The sequence below is a fragment of the Triticum aestivum genome, chromosome 3B (assembly GCF_018294505.1).
Source record: "Triticum aestivum cultivar Chinese Spring chromosome 3B, IWGSC CS RefSeq v2.1, whole genome shotgun sequence".
NCBI classification, from domain to species: domain Eukaryota; kingdom Viridiplantae; phylum Streptophyta; class Magnoliopsida; order Poales; family Poaceae; genus Triticum; species Triticum aestivum.
This window is the reverse complement of record NC_057801.1, coordinates 477522463-477536404: the sequence shown is the minus strand read 5'-3', so window position 1 is coordinate 477536404 and position 13942 is coordinate 477522463.

Here is a 13942-nt window from a genome sequence, read left to right as displayed (position 1 = left end):
GACTTCATCGTACCCGAAGATCCCCTCGAGCAGGAGCGCTTCAAGTGCATGCTAATAGCTACGGCAAGGAGCCTGAAAAAAAGCAGCATCAGCTTCAAGCCGACCAAGACCTACTCAATGATAGATGGACCGAAGTCCTGGTCGCCAAAGAATACGGCCTTAGTGGCCTAGCCAAAAGCTACCCAAAGCATGCATTGCCACACCAGTTCGATGACGGGCCGTTGGAGCCCGTACCATCGTCACACAATGCGGCAGGTCACCAACAATTCCGTCCGGATAAAGAGGCAACTCAAGCCGAACACCAGACCGCCCCACCTCGCCGCAAAGGCAATACTAACGCAGATCACGATTGTCTAGACGACCTGCAGCGGGACTTGGACAGTAGAGCAGGAAATGCAAGACCGATCTACGGATCGCCAAAGCATGCCTCGACACGCAACGATGGCTACCTATTCGGACGTGACAAACCTGCCACGCCCAAGCCGAAAACCGCAAATGGACTCCTTCGGAGTTACGTTGCAGCGTGGCCCAACATAGAGGCGCCGCACACCCGCTTTGCTTCACCGATGAAGTAATGGATCGTGAATTCCCCGAAGGATTCAAACCCATCAATATTGAATCATACGACAGAACAACCGAACCCGCGGTATGGATAGAAGATTTTATCCTCCACATCCATATGGCCCGAGGGGATGACCTCCACGCCATTAAATACCTCCCATTAAAGCTAGAAGGGACAGCTCGGCACTGGTTAAACAGCCTGCCTGAAAATTCCATAGGCAGCTGGGAGGACTTGGAAGAGGCCTTCCTCGATAACTTCCGAGGAACATATGTCCGTCCACCGGATGCCGATGATCTAAGTCACATTGTCCAGCAGCCCGGAGAGTCAGCCAGGAAGCTCTAGACTTGGTTCTTAGTTAAAAAGAACCAAATCGTCGACTGTCCGAACGCGGAAGCCCTTGCGGCCTTCAAACACAGCGTCCGGGACGAATGGCTAGCACGCCACCTCGGACAAGAAGGACCTAAATCCATGACAGCCCTGACTGCTCTAATGACCCGCTTTTGTACGGGAGAAGACAGCTGGCTTGCTCGTAGAAGCAACACTCCCAGCGACCCGGGAACTTCCGAAATCCGAGATGGCAATGGCAAGCCACGACGAATCAAACACAACAGTTGCAATGATAATGAAAGATCATGCGACGCAGCGGTCAACGCCGGATTCAGCAATCCCAAGCCCGGTCAACGAAAGAAGCCATTCAAGGCGAATCAAGACGAACCACCCAACCTAGATGGGATATTGGACCGACCCTGCCAGATTCATGGCCACCCCGATAAACTAGCTAATCATACCAACAGAAACTGCTGGGTCTTTAAACAGGCCGGCAAGCTCAACACCGAACACAAGGGGCCGTCAGGCGACAGAGACGACAGAGGCGTTCATCAACAAAATACCGGGGTCAGAAGCAATTCTCACCCGTGGATCGACCACTCCTGGAGTGAAAATAGCAACCCGTCTTCCGCCGCCCACTCTGCACACCTGCAAAATTTGTACCACGCACACATCATTACGCACTCAAGATACCATGGGCATTGGCGGAAGCACAATACGGACAAGCCTGCAAGCATTCCAGTAACATTTTTTATTTATTTTCTTTTTATTTCTTCCTTCACTATCCTTTAAAAACAGGTGACGAACAGGATAAACATCTGAAACTGGCTCTATCGGAGTCCGGACCCGTACACTCGCCTAAGGGGCTATTTCCATCAGGGATTCCCCCCGCCGAGGACTGGCGGCGCAGACGTGCAGCAGGAGGTCCAAAATAACTTTTTGTAGACCACACTCTCTATTTTTTGAGCCTGTACTATGCCTGTTCCTCCGCCTCCAACCCCGAGCATGTCAAATAGCCGGGAGGATGGCTTTTATAAGTAATCATTGGCATATCACTCAGTTCCCAGCAAATAGTATCCGAACTAATCATCTGTGTTGTCTCATTACTGAATACAGCCCCCATGGTTGTTTCACAGATATACCTTGGCATAAGCTGCCAAGGGCTCGGTATGGGAACAAATGAGTTGCCAGCAAAAGCCCGAACAGCTCTACAACGTACTTTGGCATCGCAAGTTTGGCCTTATATGCATCAGCTCTGAATCATTGTCTGGGGTCAATAGTTGGGTTGCCCGGCTCCTGTGCTTGCTACCCTATGTTCCGCTCTATCAGCTAGGGTAGTAAAGGGAGAACTACTGCGATTGTGCTTCCGGTTCATCTCGTCAAGTACCTCAGTAGAGAAAGCCGAAAACTGACTGTCATGATGTGGCAAGAGCTGGTCAACCACTTGACGACTTATTGGAATCTTTAGCGATTCTCCGTGTCACACGAGGGATCTTTTTCAGATCAAATATGTAAGGCACCATACGCTGCATACATACCAGGGGCTATGTCGTAGCCCCACCATAAAACTCCTATGGCTAAGTGAAAGTGTTAACGCCTTATAGTCTGATTTCCTGGTTCACCGCATTATCACCTCCTTCATGGACCAAGAAGTTGGATAAAGAGTGATTAAATGCTTTTCCAAACACCCCCGTACTTCCTACGAGGGGGCTGAAGCCGACGACTCGAAAACTTTCAGATTATATTAAAACGGCCGCATAGGAGGAATTCAAGCTTTCGAGCAAAACATAAAAAAAGATTAACTATAAAATTGTCTTTTACAATTTTCATACACCTCACTCAAACATTATGTCTTTTGAGCACTGACCCTCTATCAAGCGGGCGGCCTCTAGGATGTCTCCAAAATAATGCTCTGGTTCCGGGCGGTCCTTGCCTTCCGGTGGACTCTTCGTCACAACATCGATGGCCTTCATCTTCCTAGAATGTTTTGACTCGGGCAAAAGCCATCGGTGCACCCTCAATGCACGTTGACCGCTTCACAGCATAGATACGCGGCACTGCATCAACAAGCCTCTGCACCAAACTGAAATAGCTATTCGGACCAGGCTCGATTGGCCACAACCGGATTATGACATCCTTCATGGCAGCGCCGGATATCCTATGAAGTTCGGCCCATTGGGACATCTGTTCATTGAGCAACAGAGGGCACTTTGATGCGCCAAACTGCGACCAAAAAAGCTTCTCCGTTGCATATCCATCTCGCGCTTGGTAATACTGCACCGCATCAGCAAAACTCTTTGACAAGTCCAAGAACTCATCCGGAGAACTCCATACTTGGTTAAGTTGGGCATAGTTCGGGTCACCGAACTTAGTTTGCAGCAGAAAGGGCTTTCTAGCCGCAATCTCCCTAGCCTGTAGAACCTCCTCACGGGCTGCTCTGGATTGCAACTGCGCTTATCTCGCCTCTTGTAAGGCCTTGTCCAGATCAGCCGTTAAGGCTTTACTCTCCTTCTCCATAAATTCATAGCGGCCGGTAGCATTCTCTAGTTCGAGCGTCATCGTGGATATCTTCTCCTCATCTTGGCGCCGTGCAGCTTGTTCGGCTTTTAATTCATCCGATGCCTTTTCGGCAGCAGCATTGCTACGCCGGGCCTGCTCCTTGGCCCGGGCCAGCTCCGCTCGAAGAACTTCAACGGCGGCAGCACCATCTGCAACCATGCATATTCCAGCATCTAAATCTCAGCATCATGCTTATACCACAAAAATGTATGAGGATTGCCCCGAATACATACCTTGCAACTCATCAAGACGCATATTGATTAAAGCAAGATCATCCCCTGCCACATCAAGCTTCTGTTGCAACTCGACAATTTCCATAGTCCGGGAAGTGGCCAAGGGGGAAGCAGCCTGTGTTCAAAGTTCATCAAGTTAGTCCTCAAATGATCCTTTTCGATCCTCCGTTTGCTTCCGAGTGGAAGCCAACCCGAGTATCAGGTGCTACTACCTATACACAGGTGCATCTTTGCAAATGAAACATAGCTGAAAACATTATGTCACAAACCTTGAAGCCCTTCAGTAGGCTCATGAAGGCTTCATTTAATCCGCTCTTCGCGGACGGAATCTTCTCAATCACCGTACCCATCAAGGTACGCTGTTCCCCCGAGACAGATGCTTTCCGCAACATGTCCTGCAATATATCCGGAGTCTCCAGGTTTCCGGAAGCTACTCCAGGAGCACAATCATCCTTTGAAGGAATCTGTTCACCCATCTCCAGAATCACTGTCGTCTGCCAACCAGACAGTCCGGGGCCTTTGTTATCATCAGCCCCGGAATCCCGGATGGTCGGAGGTCCACCTTCGGGTATTTCCTCCTTTGTCCCTTGCGGAACTTCTTGGTAAAAAGGGACCCTCCACGATGACACTTCAGAGTCATCCGCCTTATTGGGAGAGGAGGTTAGAGGAGGCGTCTCGCTCTCCATCATCTCAGAGAGGAGACTCCCCGAAGAAGAGGATCGCCCAGAAAAACTCTGTGCCGACCTGTAAAAATGCATGAATGCGTTACGTATATCTTCGGTGACAGCAACGGAGCGGGACGCTATCAAAGTACTCTGGATTCTCTTATGGTTTGGCCGAGGGCTTGTCCCCTTTCTGGAGCTGTTCAACGGCGTCGCTTTCCAAACCCAAGCCACTCGACGGCGGCATCTTGCCCTTCTTGGAAGACCGCCCCTCCCAATCTTCGGAGGTGGCCCTTTTCCTCCTGCTTGGAGAATGGATACTGGGTCCTTTTCTGCCTCTGTCTTCGGGCGAGGAAAGGTCAATTTCTCTGGACTCAGTGTCCAACTTACCTTCGGAACCAAGGTCATCTTGGGTCTTCTCACCCTCCCCTACAGGTGCCTGGTATGGTATCGATGCCAACATCCTTGTTAACACAGGAGTAGCTGAGTCTTCGGGAAGGGGAGCCGGACACCTAATCCGTTCCACCTTCTTTATCCAACCTAGAAAAAGGATGATTCCATTAGTATCTTGTCATTGGGTATTTGATTATGAGGTATTCGGCAAACAGGTGCTTACCGGGGTATCCAGGTGGTTACAGTCTAGGCCGACATCTTCGATGGTGTCTGGCCATTGCCTTCGTTTCCCGAAAAGTAATCCCCACATTCCTTCGTGCGTGGTGCCGAAGAAGTGCCGAAGTGTCTGTGGCCCTTTTGGATTGAACTCCCACAGGTGGAGAGGCCGTCGCTGGCACGAGAGGGTCCGATGAACTAGAATTACTTGAACAAGATTGGCTATATTGATGTCCCTCTCAATGAGGCTTCGGATGCGACTTTGCAGAGTTCGCAGCTCGTTCGTTGAACCCCAATCCAACTCCTTATTAATCCATGATGCAAGATGAATTGGGGGACTGGATCGGAATGTAGGCTCAGCTGCCGACTTTGAGCCACGGGGCTCGGTGATATAGAACCACCCCTACTGCCATAAATCAGAATATTTGGCGAAGGATCCTTTCAGCCAAACAGCGTTAGCAAGCTTGTTCATTGTAGCACCATCGCACGCAGCTTGCCCCCCTCTATCACTTGCGGCTTCACATCGAAGGTCTTGAGCCACAAGCCGAAGTGTGGGGGAGTCCGGAGGAAGGCTTCGCACGTGACGATAAACAGCGAGATAAGAAGAATAGAGTTCGGGGCCAGATCGTGAAAATCTAGCCCGTAATAGAACATGAGCCCTCGGACGAAGGGGTTAAGTGCAAACCCTAACCCACGGAGGAAGTGGGACACGAACACGACCCTCTCGCCGGATCTGGGGGTGGAAGTAACCTGTCCCTCGGCAGGAAGCCGGTGATCGATTTCTGCGGTCAGGTACCTCGCCACCCGAAGCTTTGCAATATCTTCCTCCGTGACAGAAGAAGCTACCCACCGGCCTTGACGGCTGGATCCGGACATGATTGGGGCTTGTGGTGACCGAAAGTCGGGTGTTGGAACTCGGGGTAGCAGGGGTTGAGGAGGAAGCAAACGTGGAAGAAAAAGACGGGTCTGTACCTCTATATAAAGGCTGCAAATATCAAACGTCTCCTCTTAGGCCTCAAAAACTTGCTTGTTTCCAAGAAGTTGTACCCAAGCGACGGTTGGGTTACCCACGTCCGAGTTGACAGGAGTCCCTTAAAAAAGGGAGGCACGATCTTCACTTGGATAAGACATGCCAATAAAACCACGTCTTGGGACGTGGGGCGACGGGTCAACTAAAACGGTTCGCAAATAATGGCCGAGCAGGCGTGATGTCATATTACCATTAAGTTGTCGGTGGATTGAACTCATGAAATATTATATCCTCTGCAGTTGTGTATACAAGTCCAGATACAATCATTACATCTGAAGATCAACTAGGAGTTCGGAAGGGGGAACCCGCCTTGCAATGCCGAAGACAATCTGCGCGCCGGACTCCTCGTCATTGAAGCCAGGTTCAGGGGCTACTGAGGGAGGCCTGGACTAAGGGGTCCTCAGGCGTCCGGCCTGTTATCCATGGGCCGGACTGATGGGCTGTGAAGACGTGTAGGCCGAAGACTGTACCCATGTCCAGATTGGACTCTCCTTAGCGTAGAAGGCAAGCTTGGCGACCGACTATGAAGATTCCTTCTTATGTAACCGACTCTATGTAAACCCTAGATCCTCCCCGTGTCTATATAAACTGGAGGGGTTAGTCCGGAAAAGATATACTCATTACCATAGTCATACAGGCTAGGCCTCTAGGGTTTAGTCAATACGATCTCGTGGTAGATCAACTATTGTAATACTCATAATCATCAAGATCAATCAAGCAGGAAGTAGGGTATTACCTCCATAGAGAGGGCCCGAACCTGGGTAAACATCGTGTCCCTCGTCTCCTGTTACCATCAACCTTAGATGCACAGTTCGGGACCCCCTACCCGAGATCCGCCGGTTTTGACACCGACACTCCTTAGTCCAGGACTCCCTCAGACGCCTCGTAAATCAGGGGTGCAATGTCCCTAGGCCTGTGGTCATTCACCATGGCGCGTCACAAAAAGGCGTCCTTGCTCCATTTCCAACAAAGATCGACGTGGAGGCATAGAACAAGGAGTAGTCCAATGTGTTGCATGGGTTTCCCATACCCACCCAAAGCTTGGTGGGCTCTTTCCATTCAAACCATAGCCAACGCAAGTGAAGAGCCCGAGCAAATTTATCTGTGTTAAGTATGCCAAGGCCACCAAGATCCTTTGGCCGGCACACCGCATCCCAATTCACCCTTGCATTTTGCACCGGTGGTCTTGCCCGTGCCCTCCCAGAGAAAGGCTCTTTCAAGTTTGTTTATGTTGTGTAGAGTGGGCGTGGGCACAATGAGTGGCGTGATGGAGAAGACGAGCTGCGAAGACAACACCGACTTCACAAGGGCACATCGACCAATGGCAGTGATATTTTGATGATCCCAAATGGTCAACTTGGCGGCCGCTGTGTCCTTGAGGTACTGGAAGTCAACCTTTCTTAGCCTCCACACCGAGAGAGGAAGCCCCAAGTATTTCAATGGAAACGAAGACCATGACGCAAGAAGGGCCTGAAGGATGCATGTCAAGTAGAGATGTTCGCACCGAATGGGAACCACGGAGCTCTTCTGGAAGTTTGTGACAAGGCCGGTGACATTGCCGAATAGATGCAAAATGGTGTCTAGGTTGTCAATGTCTTTCTTGATTGGGGCCATGAAGACCGCTGCATCATCCGCGTATAGGGACAACTCTAGAATTATGGAAAGTTATAGAGTAAGATACTTTGGTGTAGTAGAAAATATCTACTACTTTGCCCCGTAATGTAAGGCGTTTCTTAACACTAGTATAGTGTAAAAAACATCTTATATTATGGCACGGAGGGAGTATAAATTAGATACGTGCAATGGACACTCTAAAAAACAATGGACATGGTTCATGGGAAATAGTAGAGAAATCTAGAAATATAATATTTGTGTGGAGTTCTCTAGAACTGTGTTTTAGGGCTTGGATGGTTGCCCGTTTGCAATAATCCAACGTTGTTGTAATTATATAAATAGGGCTTCCACCCCTCTCATGTAAGCTAGTGAAAACTATGAAGTAAGAACTATCAAGTGAGAGAGGTAGAAATATCATGGTAGCGAGAAGTAGCCACAAATAATAGTTGTATCAAGTTTATAGTCATGATTAACAAAATGTTGAGGTACCCGATTGTGAGAGTGCAAGGGCATCTCCAAAGCGGACTCTTAAACTGCCTGCAACTATCCGGACCGCGCGGTTGGAACGTGTTTTTCCATCCAACGCGGTCATGTATCAGTCGGTCCAGACACACTTTTTTTCCGCAAACCCGAGACAAACAGGGATGGGGGCTTTGCGAGTGATGGTGTCCTACCTAGAGGGTGCTAACCACGTCGGCTCCCAGGTGTGGGATGGGCCGAGGACCCCCAGACAACTATCTAGTGGGCCTCATTCATCAGGCCCCATGAACTAACCAAGATGGAATCCTAGATTAGGATTTAAGATTCGGTCCGAGGTTAGGGCCACGACACCCATGGAGTTTCCCAGCCAGAGAGGGCGAGGGCGCCACGGGAGTCAGCGGTGTACTTCAAGCTTCCAAACTAATGATCTGATTTGGGGCTAGGTTTTTTACTTGGCCGAGGAGTCTAGACGAATCAACATGAAGAACGATGCTTCCAAATAAAAACATTGCTGGCTGGGGCGAAGACGTCACCGCAGCCGATGTCGGAATTGATATGAATACAAGCCATCCGCACATTTTGACCATACAACGGGACCTGCATGGGCCACCAATGTCGGTGCTAAAACTGCCAAACCTCGGGTAGGGGCCCGAGATGGTGGTCTAGGAACGATGCTAACAGGGGGGAAACATGAGATGATGTTTACCCAGGCTCGGGCCATCTCAAAGAAGAAAAACCCTACGTCCTGCTTGATTATATTGATGTTTTGGAGTACAGACTACGAGTTGCTCTATCTCGAGATCGTATGATCATGTGCTAAACCCTAAGGCTGGTAATCGTGCCTCTACAAACTAGACCCCTCGGCTTATATATCCACCGAGGGTACCTAGGTTACACACATGATCGGCTACCATCATGCCGGCTATTGAGCTATCCTTGAAGTACACACTAAGTATTCGGAGGTTTCCATCTTGGTTACGCCGAGGTTCGCAGCTTCCGGAGTCCTTCCTTTTAATGATCGGCGGGCCATAAGTTCGACCCATGGACTGTGAGCTGTACAGGTTAGCACCCCTTAGTCTAGGACACCGTCAAAAGGTACTACCCATGGACTTCTGGTCGTTATTCCTCTATGAAGATATACAAACTCTTGATTGGTGCCAATACTTCTCACAACATTTTCAAACAACTCTTGATTGGTGCCAATACTTCTCACAACATTTTCAAACAACTCTGGAACACTTTCCGTAGACTCAGACACAAGATTTTTTTTCTAGCTCCTACTCCATGATCGGATGAATACAAGAATGTCCTGCATCATAGGAACGCGTACCTCAATGATTATAATACACTGGCGCAAATGGTTTTTACCCCCTTTCCGCGATAGAGTTTTAAACCGTCGCCTTGCCTGTGTGTGTGACAGGGGGGTTGTCGGTGTCAAAACCGGCGGATCTCGGGTAGGGGGTCCCAAAGTGTGCGTCTAGGCGGATGGTAACAGGAGACGAGGGACACGATGTTTTTACCCAGGTTCGGGCCCTCTCGATGGAGGTAAAACCCTACGTCCTGCTTGATTAATATTGATGATATGGGTAGTACAAGAGTGGATCTACCACGAGATCAAGGAGGCTAAACCCTAGAAGCTAGCCTATGGTATGATTGTTGTAATGTATGTTGTCCTACGGACTAAAGCCCTCCGGTTTATATAGACACCGGAGGAGGCTAGGGTTACACAGAGTCGGTTACAATGGTAGGAGATCTACATATCCGTATCGCCAAGCTTGCCTTCCACGCCAAGGAAAGTCCCATCCGGACACGGGACGGAGTCTTCAATCTTGTATCTTCGTAGTCTTGGAGTCCGGCGGATAATGATAGTCCGGCTGTCCGGACACCCCCTAGTCCAGGACTCCCTCAGTAGCCCCTGAACCAGGCTTCAATGACGATAAGTCAGGCGCGCATAATGTTCGGCATTGCAAGGCGGGTTCCTCCCTTGAATAATCCAGAGAAGATCATGAACACCAGGATAGTGTCCGGCTCTGCAAAATAAATTCCACATTCCACCGTAGAGAGAATAAAATGTACACTTAGTTCAATCTGCTGACGTATTATGTGGCGTGACATCACACCGCTACCAAGCCACTGTTTGAATCATTTTTTACTATACCACCTCAGCACGTTTAGCGAAGCGGTTTCCTTGGCACGTCTTGTCGAAGCAGAGATCGTGTTCCCCTTATTCCGGGATTCTCATCAATACGGACGTGGGTAACCCAACCGCACCATTGATGGTGGCGCTTGGGAGATAAGCGAGTTTTACCAGGCCGGTGGGGGACGCACAGTTTCGTCCGCCTATATATAAGGGATAAGGATTTACCTTCTCACCTACGCCTTCTTCCTCCTTTGCTTATACATCTCCGCGCACTCAAGCTCCAACGCCCAAGCTCGCACATCTCGCCTCGACCTTCTCCGAATATGTTTGGAGGGGGAGGCAAGTGGTTGGCCTCCACCATTAAGGAGGAGCACATCACCAAGCTGCGCAGCGCCGGATACCTCTCCGGCGATATCGCGCATCGGCTGCCCGACGAGGGGCAGCTCATCCCTACCCCTGGACCTCACGAGAGGGTCGTCTTCCTTCCCCACTTCCTCCGCGGACTGGGCTTTCCGCTCCATCCATTCGTCTGGGGGCTCATGTTCTATTACGGCCTGGATTTCCATGATCTGGCGCCGAAATTCATCCTCAACATCTCGGCGTTCATCTCGTGTGTGAGGCCTTCCTATGCATCCGGCCCCACTTCGGCCTGTGGCTCAAGACCTTCAACGTCAAGCCGAAGGTTGTGAAGGGCACGCAAGCGGAATGCGGAGGCGCCATGTTGGGTAAACTACCCAACGTCCTTTGGCTCGAAGGGGCCTTCGTGGACTCTGTCAAGGGGTGGCAATCGGGGTGGTTCTACATCACCAAGCCGCGCAAGCCCACATGGGCGGCGGCCCCCGAGTTTAGATCTGGCGTCCCCATGCAGCTCACCTCCTGGAAAGAGAAGGGCTTGCTGTGGGGCGATCCGAAGGAGGTGACTGGACTCCGAGCCTGCATCCAGAAGCTGGTGAGCAATAAGCTCAGGCTTGTTGACGTGGTACAAGTCATGCTCATCCGCCGGATTCTCCCATGCCAAGAACGGGCATTCAATCTGTGGGAGTTCAATCCGGAACAGCACCAGGCGCTGAGCGGGTTCTTCGACACGACGTACGAAGGCGCCTGGAGGGTGCTGTTTAAGGGCGCCGAAGCCCCCGTATTGTCAGGACCCCGACTCAATGCCACATCGATCTAGCATGTAACACCTCATATTACTTTGTGGCCTCATGCACGGTATTCCCACGGGTGTCGCCTTACCTTTGCCCGGGACCGTTTGCGCCTTTTGGCACACGTATATGATAGTGTCGCTAGCATCCATATGATAAGGAGCCCGGGCTGACATGGCTAGTCGTAAACCCAAAGTGGCACAAACTTACAGGGACAGGCATCCATGACCCAGCATCGAACGTGTCGGCCATCAGCGAGTGAATCCAGGCTGTAGCACTGGGCTAGCAGGACTCCGGTGAACCGGGCTGTAGCGGGCTAATAGGACTCCGGTATTCATCGCGTGACATTTCCCCGAAGGGACAGACACAGGAACGAAGAAGGACACATGCCGGCCATCCTAAGTGTTCCGGAGCAGTAGCAAGCTACCATGGCTCGGTGGAAACACTAGGAGACATTTCCCGGTAAGAGAGGCTACTAAAGATAAACAACTAAATAGTCAGATCCCACACATACCAAGCATTTCAATAACATACACACAATATGCTCGATATGTGCAAACACAACATGGCATCACAACATGACTCTACGACTCAAGTATTTATTCAATAGGCTCCGAGGAGCGAGATATTACAAACATGAGTCTCATGACCCAACATTCAGAGCATACAAATCAAAGCACAAGCGGAAGCTCAACATGTCTGAGTACAGACATCTACAAATGAAAAAGGCTGAGAAGCCTGACTATCTACCAGATCCTGCCGAGGGCACAAGATCGTAGCTGAGGTAACAAGCTAAACGTCGAAGACCACGCGGAACTACTAGCGAGACTGAGGTCTCTCTGCAAAAACATAAAATAGGCAAACGTGAGTACAAATGTACCCAACAAGACTTACATCAGAACTAACTACATATGCATCATTTTCAACAAGGGGATGGTGGGGTTTAACTGCAGCAAGCCAGCTTTGACTCGGTGGCTATCCTGAACTACGACTGCAAGTAACTCTTTGAGGTGGCGCACACGAGTCCACATATTCACCATAGCAATACACCACTATGGATCCGCTCCCGTCTCCCTACGAGAATGCCATCCATAGCACTCACGCTTATCTTGCGTATTTTAGAGTATCCACTTTCACTTGTCTATGAACTGATATAAGCAACCCAGAAGTCCTTTTCCGTGGACACGGCTATTCGAATAGATGATGTTAACCCTGCAGGGGTGTACTTCTTCACACACGCTCTCACCACTTACCGCCGTTTACACGACATGTACTCGACAACCTTCAAGCGGAAGCCCAACGTGGGTGTCGGCCACGACCTACCTAAACACTCAAGTCTCTAGTCCAGGTTTATCGCCTATTCGGGTTCCATCCATGAGGAGATCCGGCCGGAGTTTCGCTCACAGCCCCAAACGATGTGAACAGGGTTCCCGAGACACCAAACGGGCGCCCGGTACACCGTGCCACGTGCCTACCGCATCACAGCCCACCCCTCCGGTCAGCGCTGCCCACGGCCTCCAGCAGGCTACAAACACCAGAAACTACTTGCAACTCCTGGACAGAGAACTAGGGTGAATAAGAAGCCGAGAGGGTCCATTGGTTTCGGGCCCAATGCATGGTAGTAGCTGAATCATGGATCACAAACACAGAACTCAGTTCCTAAGGACGGCTTCAATGAGACAACCCACCATGTACTCCTACATGGCCTCTCACCGCTACCTTTACCAAATCGTATTCACACACTTAGCTCACACACGGTAGGACGTGTTCACACACCTCTGATTCATCCCCGATGAATCAGAGCTGACTCAACTCTAAGCAGTAGCAGGCATGACAAACAAGCATGAATGAGTAGGCACAATAGGGCTCAAACAACTCCTACTCATGCTAGTGGGTTTCATCTATTTACTATGGCAATGACAGGTCATGCAAAGGATAAAGGGGTTCAGCTACCGCAACAAGTAACAGATGAATCGTTGTTGTCCTAATGCAGTAAAAGAGAGCAGGAGCGAGAGAGTGGGATTGTATCGGAATGAACAAGGGGGTTTTGCTTGCCTGGCACTTCTGAAGATAACATTGAGTCTTCATCAGTGTCAACGATCACATCATCGGTACAACGTCTATCGAGGGGGAACAACACCGGCAAACACAGAGGAAACACGATCAATGCAATGCACAATATGATGCATGCTATGACATGGCAATCTGAATGTGTTTTGGGCTAATGCACCTAGCTATGATTTAAATGAAGTTGGTTTGAATACATGATTCAAACTCCAACTCCATATATGATTATTTAAATGCCCTTTATTTGTTTTGTCCAAAACAGAAGACAAACATTGTTCAAACATGCATGAAAATGGTACAGATGGATTCCTTGAATTTTTCTGATAATTTTTCATATATAAATTATTTAATTTGGAGTTACGGTTAATTTTCTATGATTTATTGAAGTTTTAGCTATTTCTGGAATTTCCTGATTATTTATAAAATAAACTAAATTCCAGAAAAGGAATATTGCGTCAGCATGGCGTTGGCATGACGTCAGTAGGTCAACAGGGGCTGGTCCGGTCAAACCTGA